The 14464-nt window shown below is 45.5% G+C and overlaps 1 protein-coding gene across 1 annotated transcript in view; it reads right to left on the bottom strand.

Moving 5' to 3' along the window:
* Positions 1–14464, bottom strand: part of LOC146857923 (voltage-gated delayed rectifier potassium channel KCNH8-like) — a 1483167-nt gene that overhangs the window by 790167 nt on the left and 678536 nt on the right. The gene's annotated exons all lie outside the window — the stretch shown is intronic.

Raw genomic sequence — 14464 nt, 5'->3', positions numbered from 1 at the left:
GCGCCACTGCTTCAGTGGATGGTAGTGCAGGGCCACATGGTGGTAATGGTGTTTATGGTTCCATGGGCCAGGCTCCATCTCCGGGCATTGCTGTGGCATCTGCACAGCTGGGTGTTTTTCTCTGTTCAGGACTTCTCCATCACCATTCCTGTGTGTCCGGAGATTGTGTTCGATCTCCAGTGGTGGTTGATTTCGGCGAATCTCTGCAAGGGAATGTGGCTGCACCCTCCTCTGCTGCAGGTGGTGACGACGGATGCCAGCACCTCGAGTTGGCGTGCTACTCTGGGACAGTGGACTGTGCAGGCTCATTGGAGGGGCTCAAAGTCTCGTCGGTCCTCCAACTGCAAGGAGTTGTCAGCGGTGGAGTATGCTCTCCGGTATTTTCAAGAACATCTCCTGGGTTGCAATGTTCTGGTTCGGTCCGACCACACCGTGACTGTGGCCTACATCAATCACCAGGGCAGTACTCGCAGTCCTTCCTTGAACCTGGAGGCCTGTGCCATTGTGGGTTGAGTGGAGCTTCATCTCCTGGCCATTTCTGCTCAGCACATCAGGGGCCTGGAGATGAAGCTCTGAGTAGCAAGTTTCCGACCTCTCTGACTCTGTGCCTGTCTCCCTGGATTTTCCGGTTGCTCTGCCGAAAGTTCAGGACTTTCATGCTGGATTTGTTTGCTTCCAGGAACAATGCTCTGATTCCCCTCTTTTGTTCCCGGACTCCGGAGCTCTGTGCTTGGAAGGTGGATGCCTTGTTTCTCCAGTAGCCCCCTTGGCTCCTGTATGCTTTCCTCCTTTTTCTCTCATCCCTGCGTTTCTGCTGAAAGTTCAGAGGGTGGGGGCTCATGTGGTGGCTGGTTTTCCCTCACTGGCCTCAGAGGTCTTGATTCCCGTTGTTGCTCAGTCTGACTGTGGGCCATCCTTGGATCTTGGATTGTGGATCTCAGCCATACAGCACAAGGATATTTGGCTGCTACTTATTATTTTATACTAAAGAAATCTAAAATTTGGAACCTAATAATTACCGTACAGAAGGAACTTATCAACACTACTTTCAAGGGTATAGAAGACTGCATTTCATTTTCTCCTTGATATTGACTTTTGTATTTGGCCCTGATGAAGTCCTGGGCTGATAGCCTTGGGGACGAAACACGTGTTGGCTTGGCTTGAAGGCATTAGTTTGAAGAATATGTACAGGAACAAGAAATATATGTGACAAGATTGAATTAAAGAAGAAGAAACTAACATAGAACGGACATTTGGAATTTATTTGACCCTCTAATATAAGAGCTGCTTTGCTCGGTTTACCTTTTTCCAATCATCCTTGGATCTTGCCTCAGTGCCCGTCTCCCCTGCGGTCTGCCTCTCCCTCTCTCCTGGTCCCTCTCACCTTGGCGGTCTGGAGGTTGAACGGCTGTCTCTAGGGGGAAGAGTTTTGCCTGACCACATTATTTCTGTGATGCAGGCGTCCCGGAGGAAGTCGACTTCTTTCTTCTTATTCCAAGCTTTGGGCTTCTTTCTCCTTCTGGTGTTATGGGTGTGGTCTGTCTTCTACCTCTTGCCCTGTCACTGATGATCTTCAGTTTTTTCTGGATGGTTTCCAGAAAGGTTATGCTTTATCTACAATGAAGGGCCAATGGGCAGCCATTAGGGCTTTCCGGGACTCAGACTCCCTACCTTCTTCTGATGGGTTGTTGGTGTTTCGATTGTTCAGTAGTTTTTCTCTTTCCTCCCCTGCTATTCGTTCTTCTGAGCCGCGTGGGATCTTTCTCTGGTCCTGAGTGCCCTGCAGTCCTCTCCTTTTGAGCCTCTGGAGTCTGTTGATTTCAAGTTCCTGTCCTTTAAGGTGGTGTTTCTGGTTGCCGTTACCTCTGCTCGGAGGTTGGGGGAGCTTACTGCGTTGTTCTCCTCCCTTTTTGCAGTTTATGGATAATGCTGTGGTTCTCTGTTTGGATCCTGCTTTTTTCCCTAAGATCCGTTCTAAATTTCATTGTTCTCAGGAGTTGATCCTTCCTACTTTCTATCCTTCTCCTTCTCCTGCTGATCGATTGTTGCACACTCTTGATGTTAAGCATGCTTTAACCATGTATGTGGACTGGTCGGCGGCTTTTCGCTCTTTTGATTTCCTGTTTGTGACGTTTGGGCGGGCTGGTCATGGGAAGGCTGCTTCCCGGCTTACGTTGGGTCGTTGGATCAAGTCTGCCATTTCCTTGGCCTATCAGGGTTCTGGTTTGCCTTGACCTTCTGGGGTTCAGGCCCGGACTACGAGGGGTGTCTGCTTCTTTGGCTGCTTTTCATGGTGTGCCTCTGGATGAGATTTGTTGGGCTGGGACTTGGGCTGTGGATTCTACTTTTGTCAAGCATTGCCATTTGAATTGTGCCTTAGATGACCGATGAATTTCGGTTGTGGTGTTTTGCGTGCTGTGGGTCCTGTTGCTCCCACTTGATTCTTGTGTGTTATTAAACTTTTCACTTTGGTGCGATTCACACCTGTGTGCTGTCGGTATTGTTCCTGCTGGGGTGCCAAAGTCCTTCATGTGTTGTTGCTTTAGTATGCCTCCTTTGTTATGACTGGGTCGAGGACGAGGGACATGGAGGTAATGCTCTGATTACTAACCGGTAATCCTCATTACTCCTAGTCCTACTTGTCCTCGACCCACTCATACTTTCCACCCACCCTCCCTGGTTCAGGCCTTTGTGCTTGGTATGTCAGGAAGTGCTTTTTGCTGGCTATGTTCTTGTAGCCCCTGGCAGGCGGGTGGGTGTAGCTTAAAAGTGCTTCCTGTTTTGTTTCCTGTCAGTGGAATATACCTCCTTTGTTATGACTGGGTCAAGGACAAGTATGACTAGGAGTAATGAGGATTAGCGTTCAGTAATCAGAGCATTAATAGTCTCATATCTCTCATTGCAGTTTAACTTCCACACATCAATATTAGACAACCTAAAGCACTACATCAACATCTAATCCTATTTCATTTTATCTAGGTACACATACACAAACCATCATCATCAGTCATAAATTCTTATTTTCCTTTATTCTTTCTGGGTGAGTTTCTTTTATTGACTATGTTTCAAACCATACAACTGTCATTTCATGGATAGACCTTCCACAGAGCTAAAGTTCCAAAGCCATAGTGTATACAAACTGATAATTCCTAAAACATCGAAATGTGACACTTTCAAATGTATTGCAGACTGGAATGCAAGCAAAGTACTACTCCTTAGTGATGTACATTTCCTTTTAATTTAGAGCTTCTCATCCTCATTTCAAATAAAATAAGCACACTGAAGTAAGCCTTCATCTTTTCTTAATGCAGGGTGCACCTGTTTCTGCTTAGTGTGTCTGAATTCATCCAATTTCTTCCTCTTAGTCAATGACTGTCAAACATCAGAAAAATGCTAAATGATCTTACTTTGTAAGTCTAGTCAAATCCATAATGGGTGATCCGCCATGGCAGAGGTTTTTAACCTTTTGACTTCTGTGGACCCCTCTGAACCAATGCTTGGAAGACAGGGACCCCGCCCAGGCAATTGCTATGATTTGAGCCTCAGAACAATATACAAAAGTAAATAAACAAGTTTTCATCAAACAAATATAAGCTATGAACTACTGTATTTAATACACAAACACAAATGTGATTTAACCTCTTCTGTGCCCATGACGAGATAGTCTCGTCATGGAGCACGGTTGCGCTGTGCCCATGACGAGACTATCTCGTCATGAACCCCGCCCGCTAATGTAACGCCCGGCACAGGAGGGGGAAAGGGCGGGGCACTGAAGGGGTTAAATAATAATTTTAATTGGAAGGTTAGAGCTTTTTACACAGTGTTCTGTTTCTAATAGGTGAAGTGATATGCTAGACTCAAGCATACCACTTTGTCTTTTTTTGCTCCTAAAGCCCATGTGGATCAGTGCATCAGTTGAGGCCATCAATACTCAACACTAGATTCCATTGGCTGTACTTGTCCTCCGCCCATAAAATTAAATTTAGGATACCAGCGTAGGTTTTTAACCTCCAATTTCAAATCTGCAAATGTAAAGGGAGCTCGGAAGTCCGTATTGAATTTAATTAATGGAATCACTTGACACTTCCTGATGATTCAGATTTATGCTTTTCAGTGGTATTGGAAAGGAGTTACCAACTGAGCTGTAAGTGTGCCCTTTTTAAAGGGGCATAACGCAAGACCTGTGTTACACCCCTAACTATTCTCCACTGCTCCCACCAGTATTCAGTTCTGTGGCTCTCTGGTTACACACAGACCCCTACAGTGCATTAACTAATAGAGATTTCATAAAGTATGATAGTGCATTTCCTACTGATTAACTTAACTTGCATTTATTTGACTTTTAAGCTGTGTGTTATTTTATATGTACATACCTGAAGGTGGAAGTCTGAAAAAAGTTACAGAATATGTTAGTTTTTTTAGCCACACCTTTGACCCCGCCTCACGCTTACTCGCCCTGCCCCCATTGGGCACAGCATCACAGTTTTCTTACTTTTCTTAATGCACTCAAGGACATGGATCCTTTCAGGGGTACGTTAAGGACCTCGATTTTCAAAAATAAGAGTGGCTTTAAAACTGTTTGGTATGAACAATGCATTTTGCGGAACAAGTAAGTGGAATACAAAGTGTAATTCGACCTGTTTTTGCAACTGTAACATCATGTTTGGTATTCTGTCAGGCAGCCTCAGCCGAGAGGCAAAGGACTGAATGAGCAAGCAGGCTGGTCTTTACAACAAACCTTCTCAGCGTAGCAGAAGGATGACTGCCGAATGGCAGTGTGGCAAGGCCCCGTTGTACTGTCCTTGGTATAAACGATTCCCTTGATGGCAAGCATCCTTCAAGTATAGCTCTAAAACCTAAAATGGCGGCAGCAGCAGCTGGAAGTCAGTCCACCCAGGGTACTTTAAAACATTCAAGAACGTATGACTAGTCCTGAGGGTATCTGTGAAAGCAGAGTTATAATTCATAAGTCGAAGAACCTGTGCTTGCATATTTTTCATGCTTGAGGTGTGTAGCTCCTGTAATATGGAGTGTGAAATTGGTTTGTAACTGTTATTATTTCTGCACAAGGTATGAAGTGTAATTCGAGTCTATGACGCTAACAGCCCCCGCTGCTCGCCTCATCTCAGAAAACTATCCAGGGTGCACATGGGAGACGCGAGCTAGGCACCAGGAAGAGCTGTTTGTTTATGTCACCTTCAGAGGCTTTACTGTTCTTCCACCTCCTCTTTGCAAGTGCCATGTTTTGGTATATGTTTTTATTGGCATTTGTAAGATACAAGAATACATTTGTTTGTCACCCAGCAAACTATATAATGATGAAATTTCACAACCAGAACAGCCCTCCCCCATACTATGGCAGTATTGGTGGTGCAAAATCAACTTCCAAATACTGTCTTGAACCTAAACAGGAAGCATACTTGTATACATTCAAGGATACTTTCTGGCCATTCAGGACCTTGCATGCCCGCTCTCCCCTCCTTACCTCTCAGATATGGTCCCTGCTACAGGGCTTCCACCATCCAATCACTCCTCCTATCTTCAGGGGGGCCTTTCATCTTCCGGCTCAACCAGTTCTGCAAGCATAGCCGCCCAAGCCTGCAAATCATCAGCCAGTTTATCACTCCATGTCCTACACGTGTCTTACTTCAGAACCGCCCATTCTGCCACATTCCGTAGCCAGTTTTTAATAATGGTGGATTTGGGGAAACCCATCTAATGGCGATCCTGTATTTTGCCAGCACTAACCCCAACAGTAATAACCATCTGCTAAGCCATTTTTTCCTGAAAGTAGGATCCATTCCAAGGAGGCACTGCCTAATACTTAGATCAAGCGTCCATGCTGACGCTCTTTCCAGTGCTGCCCCCACCGCCCTAGTAGTCTTGCACCACTGGGCATCCCTACACCATGTGTAGGAAATCAGCTTCCGCCCCAGGGCATCAGGACAGGAGGACAAGCATCCAGGTTAAATAGTGAGTTTGAAGCAGGCATAAGTTGACGTACCCTTCACCCCATCGTGGACCACCCACACTTTAGTCTCGTTTAGCTTAGGCGTTTAGTCAATTTACCCAGGTTGCACACATTCCATGTTAGGAATTTCCATTTGGGATTCATCCGATATCATGCATCTCAGCTCCCTCCCCCATTCTTCTGCTGTCGTTCTTCCCACTCGTCATGCTGTCATATATTACCAACATCATAGCCCCTCAATTTTGTAAAGTAGGGCAACTTCAGGCCCCACAACTGCTTCCAGAACAACAACTCCCCCATAAATCCCCCCACTCACAGGCAGTCAACCCAAACAACATTGGCCCACAACCGGTGGGCCAATTACCATCATCCACCGTCCCATCTCCCTCAAAAAAGCTGAAACCTCAGAGAGCATACCATTCCCCCGGAGTGGCAAGGCCCTAAGGGCACTCAAACCTCCTCCAAATGACGGCCGCCCTCAACAGCCTCTGCCGGCCAGTGTTACGATTAAGCATATTTAAAATCCCAGAATGTCGACTCTTGGCCGCCCCCACTTTGCTCCCAGGCCAGAGGATAGCTCCAGGCCTGCCCAACATGGTCTCTGGCCCATCCAATGCTAGAAGTGCTGCATGCATGCACCCAATTATGCTGCATTTGTGCACTGCTGCTCATTCACTACAAACCACATGCATTCAATTCTAGGTCCCCTGCTATTTCATGCTCTACCCCACACAGCACCTTAACACTCCCTGCGAAGCACCTCTGTCCAGGGCCAATGGCACAAAGTCAACACAGTTAGGTTATCCGCTCACCTCAACCCCTCAGTGAGTAACCCAGGTCCGCAATGTCACTCAGGGAGTACCGGTCTCCGACTCAGCACAGGAATGATTCTCTGGTGTCAGGGACACAGTTGTATCCCACCAGTGTGCCATCTGTTCAGACCACAACCCTATCCACTTGAGGGGCTCCACTCAAGAGTGTCTTCTGAAGCGTGCACATTTAATACTGGGGCCTTTAATGGGATTGGTGTTTGCCAATGTCTATCTGGGTGCTGTCCCTCCCAAAGCGTCCACCCAGTCCCTAGCTGCTTTGGGAGTGTCAAAGAAAAAAGCCTTGACATTATATAATGTACTCTCAAATTTGCAGGGAACATCAGGCTATAGCAAATGTCTAAATCCCACAATCTATTTTTTATCTGTAGATAGTGCTCCCTGAAGTCCTGCACTTTGTGTGTATAATCCAGTGTCCCATGTGCCCGGACATGTGAAGTATTGCATCTCGATCCCGAATTTTGAAGAGGCGGGCTATAATGGCCTGTGGCAGTGCCTCCAGCGGCGGGACCTGTCCAGGAGTCGGTGCCTCCTTTCAGTGGTAAAGAACTTCGAGAGTTTCCTTGGTTTCAGGCTATTCAAGATCCAATCTTTTATGTACAACTTGGCTGATTGCCCTTCTACACACTCTGGGATCCCCATAAGTCTCAAATTTTTTTCAGCGGGAATGCCCTTCAAAGTCCTCCATTCGTTCCTCCAGCTTGACCAATTGGGATTGGACAGAAGCGACCGAGTGTTTCAATGAATTCATGAACTGTTGAAGCATTGCGACATTACTTTATGCTGATGTGACCCTCTCTGCCATTTTTCGAAAGTCTGTGAGGAGGAGATTAACTTCTATGACCACCATGTCGATTTTAAGCACCATTGCTTCCCGGGATCCTCTGATCTCAGCCAAGATATCAGCCAGAGTTGGGACCCCAATCCCATTGTCTCGTGTCTGTTGGGGCTGGTCTTCCACCATCGTACCAGGCTGCCGGGGAAGGGTATAGTTATCTATATTGCTGGTTTATGACTGTTTCTGTTTTGCCAGCCTATCTTTCCCCATTTATATTCGCTAGTGGGCCCTGACTGCTGTACACCTCTGCTACTGTTTGCCAAGTCTGTGGGACCTGGGCCTTGTTCTTCAGTCCCACACTCCACTGAGGATAACTGGTTTGCTCACCAGATTCAGTGTCCTCCTCAGAGTTGCTAACTCTCAGCAGTCACCACAATTTTCCACCTCTGTTGGATCATGGATCAACCAGTCCCCCAGTAATTTCCACCAGTCAAGCCCTCCTGGCCCTGCAATCAGGTGTGATAGTTTTGAGGCCTCTCCTTCCCACCAGACTGGCTTCCTATTGGCACCACTCCCTCAAGGCTCCCAGAGCAGTTCAATGATCCCTTCAGTGATCTTCAGGCAGGGCAGGCTTACCCGTGCATCCTCCAAGTGCACAGTAGACAATCAAGCTCAGCCACCTGCACCACAGTATCAGGGTCCACAAACGCCCTCACCGGCCTTCAAGGCTCTCTCCAGCTCTGTCTGTAAGTTCAGGCCACTTAGTTCAAATCATTTGAGGGGTAACTCATTCTTTCATCATTGATAACATAAGTGCTACTTATTTAGGTAAAAGAAACACTTGTAATATAAAGTGCTAAGTTTGTGACTTCCATGTCTTTAGAAATAGGTGGAAGCCTTCTGCACTTAAGAAGTTTTAAGTGGCTAATGTCAATTTCATTTGTATTTTATACTTCACCTATACAAAGTGGGGACAGATTTACAAAACAAAATAGTACAATGCAGTCCCGCATCCAATGTTACTGTTTTGTGCTGCGTTGTGTTAAAGGGAGAGAGCAGCACACAGCCATTCTTACTAACTATGATCTGCTGTTGCTCACTTTCCCTGCGCTGGCGCTCTTTAAGGCTGCCTAGTGCCAAGCGTGCAGTTTTGTACCATAGTGCAAAGGTTTGCATGTGCTGTCTTGTATGGACTTTGTACTGAAAGGCTGCCTTTCCAGTACAAACCTTATGCTAGACAGCATTTGCGTATGCATGGTGAAATGTATGGAAAAATCAAAACAGTTTTTCAACTGTGCGTCTGCTTCAAGAAGGCGTTATGTTTTTTGATGCAAAGCCAGGGTTGACAATCTTTGAAGATCTGGCTTTGTGTCATAAAGCATGGGTGGTACCGTTGGAAATCCCAATTACCATCCTTTGAGTGCACCCTTGATGGAAAGTAGAGCAAAGCACTCTTTGTGCTAATTTAAGTATAACTTTCCAGTGCAAAAAAAGATTTGTGCTGTCAGGGTCGGACTGGCTACGTGGCCCCTTTTGCATCATCCTGATGGGCTGCATGTGAGTGGTCTGTTGTCAGAGCAGGACGGTCTGACCCCACCCAACTGCGCCCCAAAGCCCCATTCTACTTGTGACCTCCTGTGGTGTGATACAGCAAACAAATGATGGACAGAATGCTGACAATGTAAACATTATCCCCCAGTCAATAGATCTGGGTTAAATCTATCGTTCTTTTGCCCACTATGCCACCCCAGTTTGGACCCAGCCATATACAAATCAGTCTTGACCGAACTGCCAGGCCAGGTCCTCCCTGGACCGGAAACAATCATCCTGGGACTGGTTTCAGACTAGCTTGAATCCAGTGGCACAGTGAGCAAGGGACCCATGTCTGGGCATACCCATCCCACTTAGGGCGAAAAGTATTACAGCAAACAAATGATGGACGGAATGCTGACAATGCAAACATTCTCCCCCAGTCAAAAGATCTGGGTGGAATCCATCGTTCTTTTGCCCACTACGCTACCCCAGTTTGAACCCAGCCATATGCAAATCAGTCTTGTCCCTGTGCCCCATGGGAACAGTCCAGACCGAACTGCCAGACCAGGTCCGCCTGTGGTGTGAGCCCAGTGATGTAATGAAACTTGTTGGGGCTCCCTGCAAAGTGCATGGAGGAGCCCCACACGCTCCAGACTCATCAGGAGCTGTTAGGCCCGCCAGTACACTGTACCAGAGGGCCCCCCCTTGGAGCTCGGGGGACCCACACCACAGGTGCTGCGGGGGCAATTGTTACGCCACTGTGTGAGCCTAGTTTGAGTGTTTTGCTAGGGCTAAATGTTTCCTAAATGTGTCCGACCCTGGAGCCTAAATACTTCATCAAGGCTTTGCACTGCTCTGCGTTACTTTGTGGCAGCACAAAGTGTCTATACATCTGCCCCTCAGGTTTTAGCAGCAATGGAGCTTGCACCCTATCTGTACCCCAAGCTGCTGCTTCAGAGCAGCAATCATCCAGCAGGGGGCACTCTTGCATTTCCAAAGCCTGTGCAGGAGAGTTTTCCAGAGCCTGAGGAATCTGAGTGGGCCTCTTGCCAGGAAAACAAATCACTTTTTTCAAAACATGTTGACAGCATGTAAATATTATTCCAATTCATTAAAATGTTTTCGGCAATCTCGCTGCTGTCTCAGGGATGAAAAGGGCGGCAGGTGATTCTGTACATTTAGACAACAGCAGCAGCAGAGCTCTCCCAGAGTGGCAGAAAGCACCGCTTTAGGTGTTCCTACAGCGAGCAGCTTGGAGCTCAGTCTTTTATTGCACAGCTGTGCGCATTCTCTTACTACAATATTACATAGTGGCAGGGCACGAGTCGGGGGTACACGCGGGTGGACAGCGTCCACCCACTATTTTCACAGGGTGTATGCTGTCCACCCTGCCAAGAATTTGGGCCCCACTGAATAATGTGCTGAACTCGTCCAGGTGTAATTTCCAAACACCGGGACACTTTCAACAGCGCCTGCACGTTGTCTGCTTTCCATCTTCAACAAGCAACAATGTGCAGGCGGGGACGGGGCTTTCTTATTTAAGACTCCTGCTGGGCCCATAACAAAGGCCGAATCTGAGGGGTCATCACGCCTCCTTTTGTTCGAGTCTCTATGCTGGGAGCAGTCAGGAGCCTCACACCTAGAAGCAAATGCAGCAAAGGGGAAACAAAGGCTCACACCTTGTTAGCACTTCACACATACTTAAGAGAGGCAGCTTTTCACTTTGTTCAGTCCCTTTTTAGGAGATATGCATGCACCGTAAGAATGTCAGATGTGTTGGTCTTTCCCAGTATTTACACAAAGCAAATTGCATTGTTATAGAGCTTACTACACCTGATGAGGCATTGAAATAATTTTAGTACCACTATTTTTTCTTGTATAGCCCTTCTCATCCCAATGCAGGGTGTCGGAGTGCTTTACATCAACACATGCATATGACATGTACAATATAATAAATTATATACGTTTGTAAATGAATTTACAGGATGTGTTACATAAAACTGGGGGACTGCAAAGTGTAGAAGTCACAAATCATCTTCCATAGCTCACAGTGCTATTATCCACGCAATGCGCTCAAACGTACACATGACAGACCTAATAAACATATATGTGAGGGCTTTAGATATGATGTCACTTCTTGTGATGCCACTGTGTCATAGCTTGTGATGGCACTTTCTATGATGTCAATTCCTGTGATGGTATGTGTGATGTCATGCGCTGTGATGTCATGTGCCGTGATGTCGCGCGCTGTGATGTCACGCGCTGTGCTGTTGTGCGCCTTGATGTTGTGCGCTGTGATGTCACTTGCATACTGCCTAACTAGGTTAGTCCCCCCACTTCTTTTTTAGGACTTGTGCCCTGCATAGTGAGGATATCGAGGGAGTAGGAACGTGATAAAAGGGAGAAAAAGCTAGAAATATCATGTGTCATTTACTTAATGCTATCAAAAACAGATGTGAAATATTATTCCCTTCATTAGGTGTGACAACACAGCCGTCTGCAGTACCTATTGTTACCAATTCTTTAAAATAAACATGGAGAGGGCTTCAGCTCCCTCCCAGAAAACTATCCAGAGTACACACGGAAGGCTCCATGTAGACATCAGGCGGGAGTATTTCTTTTTTAGGAACCCGCAGCTCCTCTTTGCAAGTGCCCTATTAGCCATACAAGGACGGCTGTTTAGTGCCATTCTCCCTCTGATGGAGGGTTTGCATTGCAGTGAATGACGGACTTGTTTACATCTGAAAAGTACTCTAAAACATGACCCACTACATTATGTATCTCATAGATGCATTGTATATAGAAATAATTTTTGTTTTGCTTAATCGCTTCAGCATTTTATCATATTTTAGTCAGGGTTCGAAATGCAAACCAGACCTGCTGGTTTTGCCAGAGACTGTATTTCTTGAGACTATCCTCCAACTGAACTTGTATCTATCAGAGAGCTCTGCATAGCTGCATGACAGCACAACGGCTGGAGTGTACAAAGTTTGAAACTGGAATGTTGTTGGCAACTCGTGTTTCTCAAAACAAGTTGGGAGAGGCACAGAAGTGCCAGTTTTAATGTGAAAAGCCACATGCAGGAAACGTCGAGAACTAGAGGCCGCAAACCTCCCAAGTTAGCTCACACCGAAAGTCAGCAAAGAAGGAACATATCAAGGTGATGAAGGCGATTACTAATCAATAGGATAAAACAGAGGCAGTCAGTAAGAACTGTTGTAAAGGTTGCAAATGTATTCGACAACAAAAGCACTTTGGAGTATAGAGCAGGGAGGTAGAGGGAGTGGGGGCAGTTCCAGGTGGGGACTACCTGTGCAGGTACCCGAAACCGAGGAGGCGAGTTCAAAGGAAGGACTTGCATTTGTGAGGTTTAGCACAAAGTTCACCGAGGAATGCATTCCAGTGGGAGGGCCCTGATAGTTTACAGAACCTGAACTCGAAGAGGGAGAGTGTGGATTGTGGATGGATGAGTGATTGAGGTTTGCATATGCCAGTGCTTGTGCCGGGACGTACCTAGATAGATTCTGTGAGAGATAGGGAGGTGAGGTGCCATAATCTGCCTTCCAGGGGAGGGCCATAAGTTTAGGTACAGCCCTGAATTTGGATGACTGACAGCCGGGTTAGTGAGGAAAGGGGCTATCACGCTGAGGAGAGTGTTGATTGCAAAGTTGATGAGCTGAGGTAGTTGGATGCTGAGCATATCTTTGATGCAAATTCCTAGGTGCACTGATAGCCACTGGGGTGGCTGGTTGACTGTGAGACCAGGTCGTTGGGTCTAAAGAGCCTGATGGCTGGGTTTCCTTGTTGCTCACACTGAAATACCTCAAACACATTGAAATACCTCAAAGTTCACGCACAGATTTACAGTAGTACGGTGCTGAAACTAAGTGTCTCATTCACACTCAAAACCCTACATTTTGGATTTAGCAGGGAACTCATTCAATCCTGTGACAGACCCAGGTCTCTAAAAATAGTTGTAGAATTCTTTGTTACTCGTAGATTATAGCCTTTCCACATGTATAAAAATAATAAGTGTACATTTGTAAATGCATACATTTGCCACAGATGTGTGCTTACAAAGTCTTTTGTTTCTCCAAGGAAACCTATTTTCCCCTGGTAGAAACCAATTTCCCTAAATATTCACCCATTGTTTGGGTGTTCCATCCACATTTCCACCATTAATACAAATGTACTCCTATCATTGATAAGAGTGAGCCTTTGACCATAGCCATGATGGGTATCTGCCTATCAAATATTTACATTTTTGTGAATCCCCGCCTACTTCCACATTTGGGTGTATTTACTTAGGGAAACACTTCCAATCGTAACATCCTCTTGTTCTGCAATCAGGTATGCCCAAATGTAAAGTAATGCCATGCAATTGTAATATTATGTGTAGGTACAACCTTTAAGGAGAGTAAAATTAAATTTTTTAATACAAAAAGCGACTTTATTCTTGCAAGCGAAGGCGTCTGCGCACCTAAGTTCAACTTTCATGGGAACTCTTCTCATCATCCACCTGCACAGGGAGTGACACTGCTGCTTTCCAAGCAAAATCATATTGAAAAAAAGAAGCCAAACAAGATAACTCTATTTCTCACCATCTGCATTTGTTGTATTATCACTGGGTTTTCCACCATCCATCTACACAAAAAGTGACATTAGGACATTTCCCATCACCCATCTGTGCAGAAGTGATATCACTGGTTACCGGTCAGAACCATCTTTAAAAGAAGAAGCTATGGAAGAGGACTTCACTTGCCATCATCCATTTGAACAGAAAGTGACAACACTGCAGTTCCCATCACCTATCTACAAAGGAAGTGACAACACTTCCTGCAATTTATTTCTGGGATTTGATTTTTTTTATTGTTGTATTTGTTTTCATTCTATATATATTAATTTCAGTATTATTTTATGTGTATTTAATTTAATTATATGTTTGTATATTTTCAATGATATTTACAAATATTTTATATTGTGTTTATCTTTTAAAATAATTGCCATTATATAGTTGTTGCTGATTCCAGAACGTGGGACATACATTTTGGCAAAAATGCACATCTTGGTTCCTTTGCAAACCATGTGAACAGATTAGTGGCCTGTATCCTTAATTTTCAAGTAATCCTTGATCCACAGGCAATCAATAAAACTGGCCTCTGTGCTGGTAATTACATTGGACACAACACTTGGACCTAAGACTGTCTATTGCCTATCAATCAGTCTTTCCTTGCATGTATTTTACCCTCTTATTTTCTATTTTCCTGATCATTTTATGTGTATCTATTAGACCTGACACCCTTGGGTGATAGCCCCCAAACCTTTTGTCTTCAACCCTCCTCTTTAGCTGAA

The sequence above is a fragment of the Triturus cristatus genome, chromosome 3_2 (genome assembly GCF_964204655.1).
Source record: "Triturus cristatus chromosome 3_2, aTriCri1.1, whole genome shotgun sequence".
In the NCBI taxonomy this organism is placed as follows: domain Eukaryota; kingdom Metazoa; phylum Chordata; class Amphibia; order Caudata; family Salamandridae; genus Triturus; species Triturus cristatus.
The sequence above is the reverse complement of the archived record's forward strand: the minus strand, read 5'-3'. Positions and strand labels throughout refer to the sequence as shown.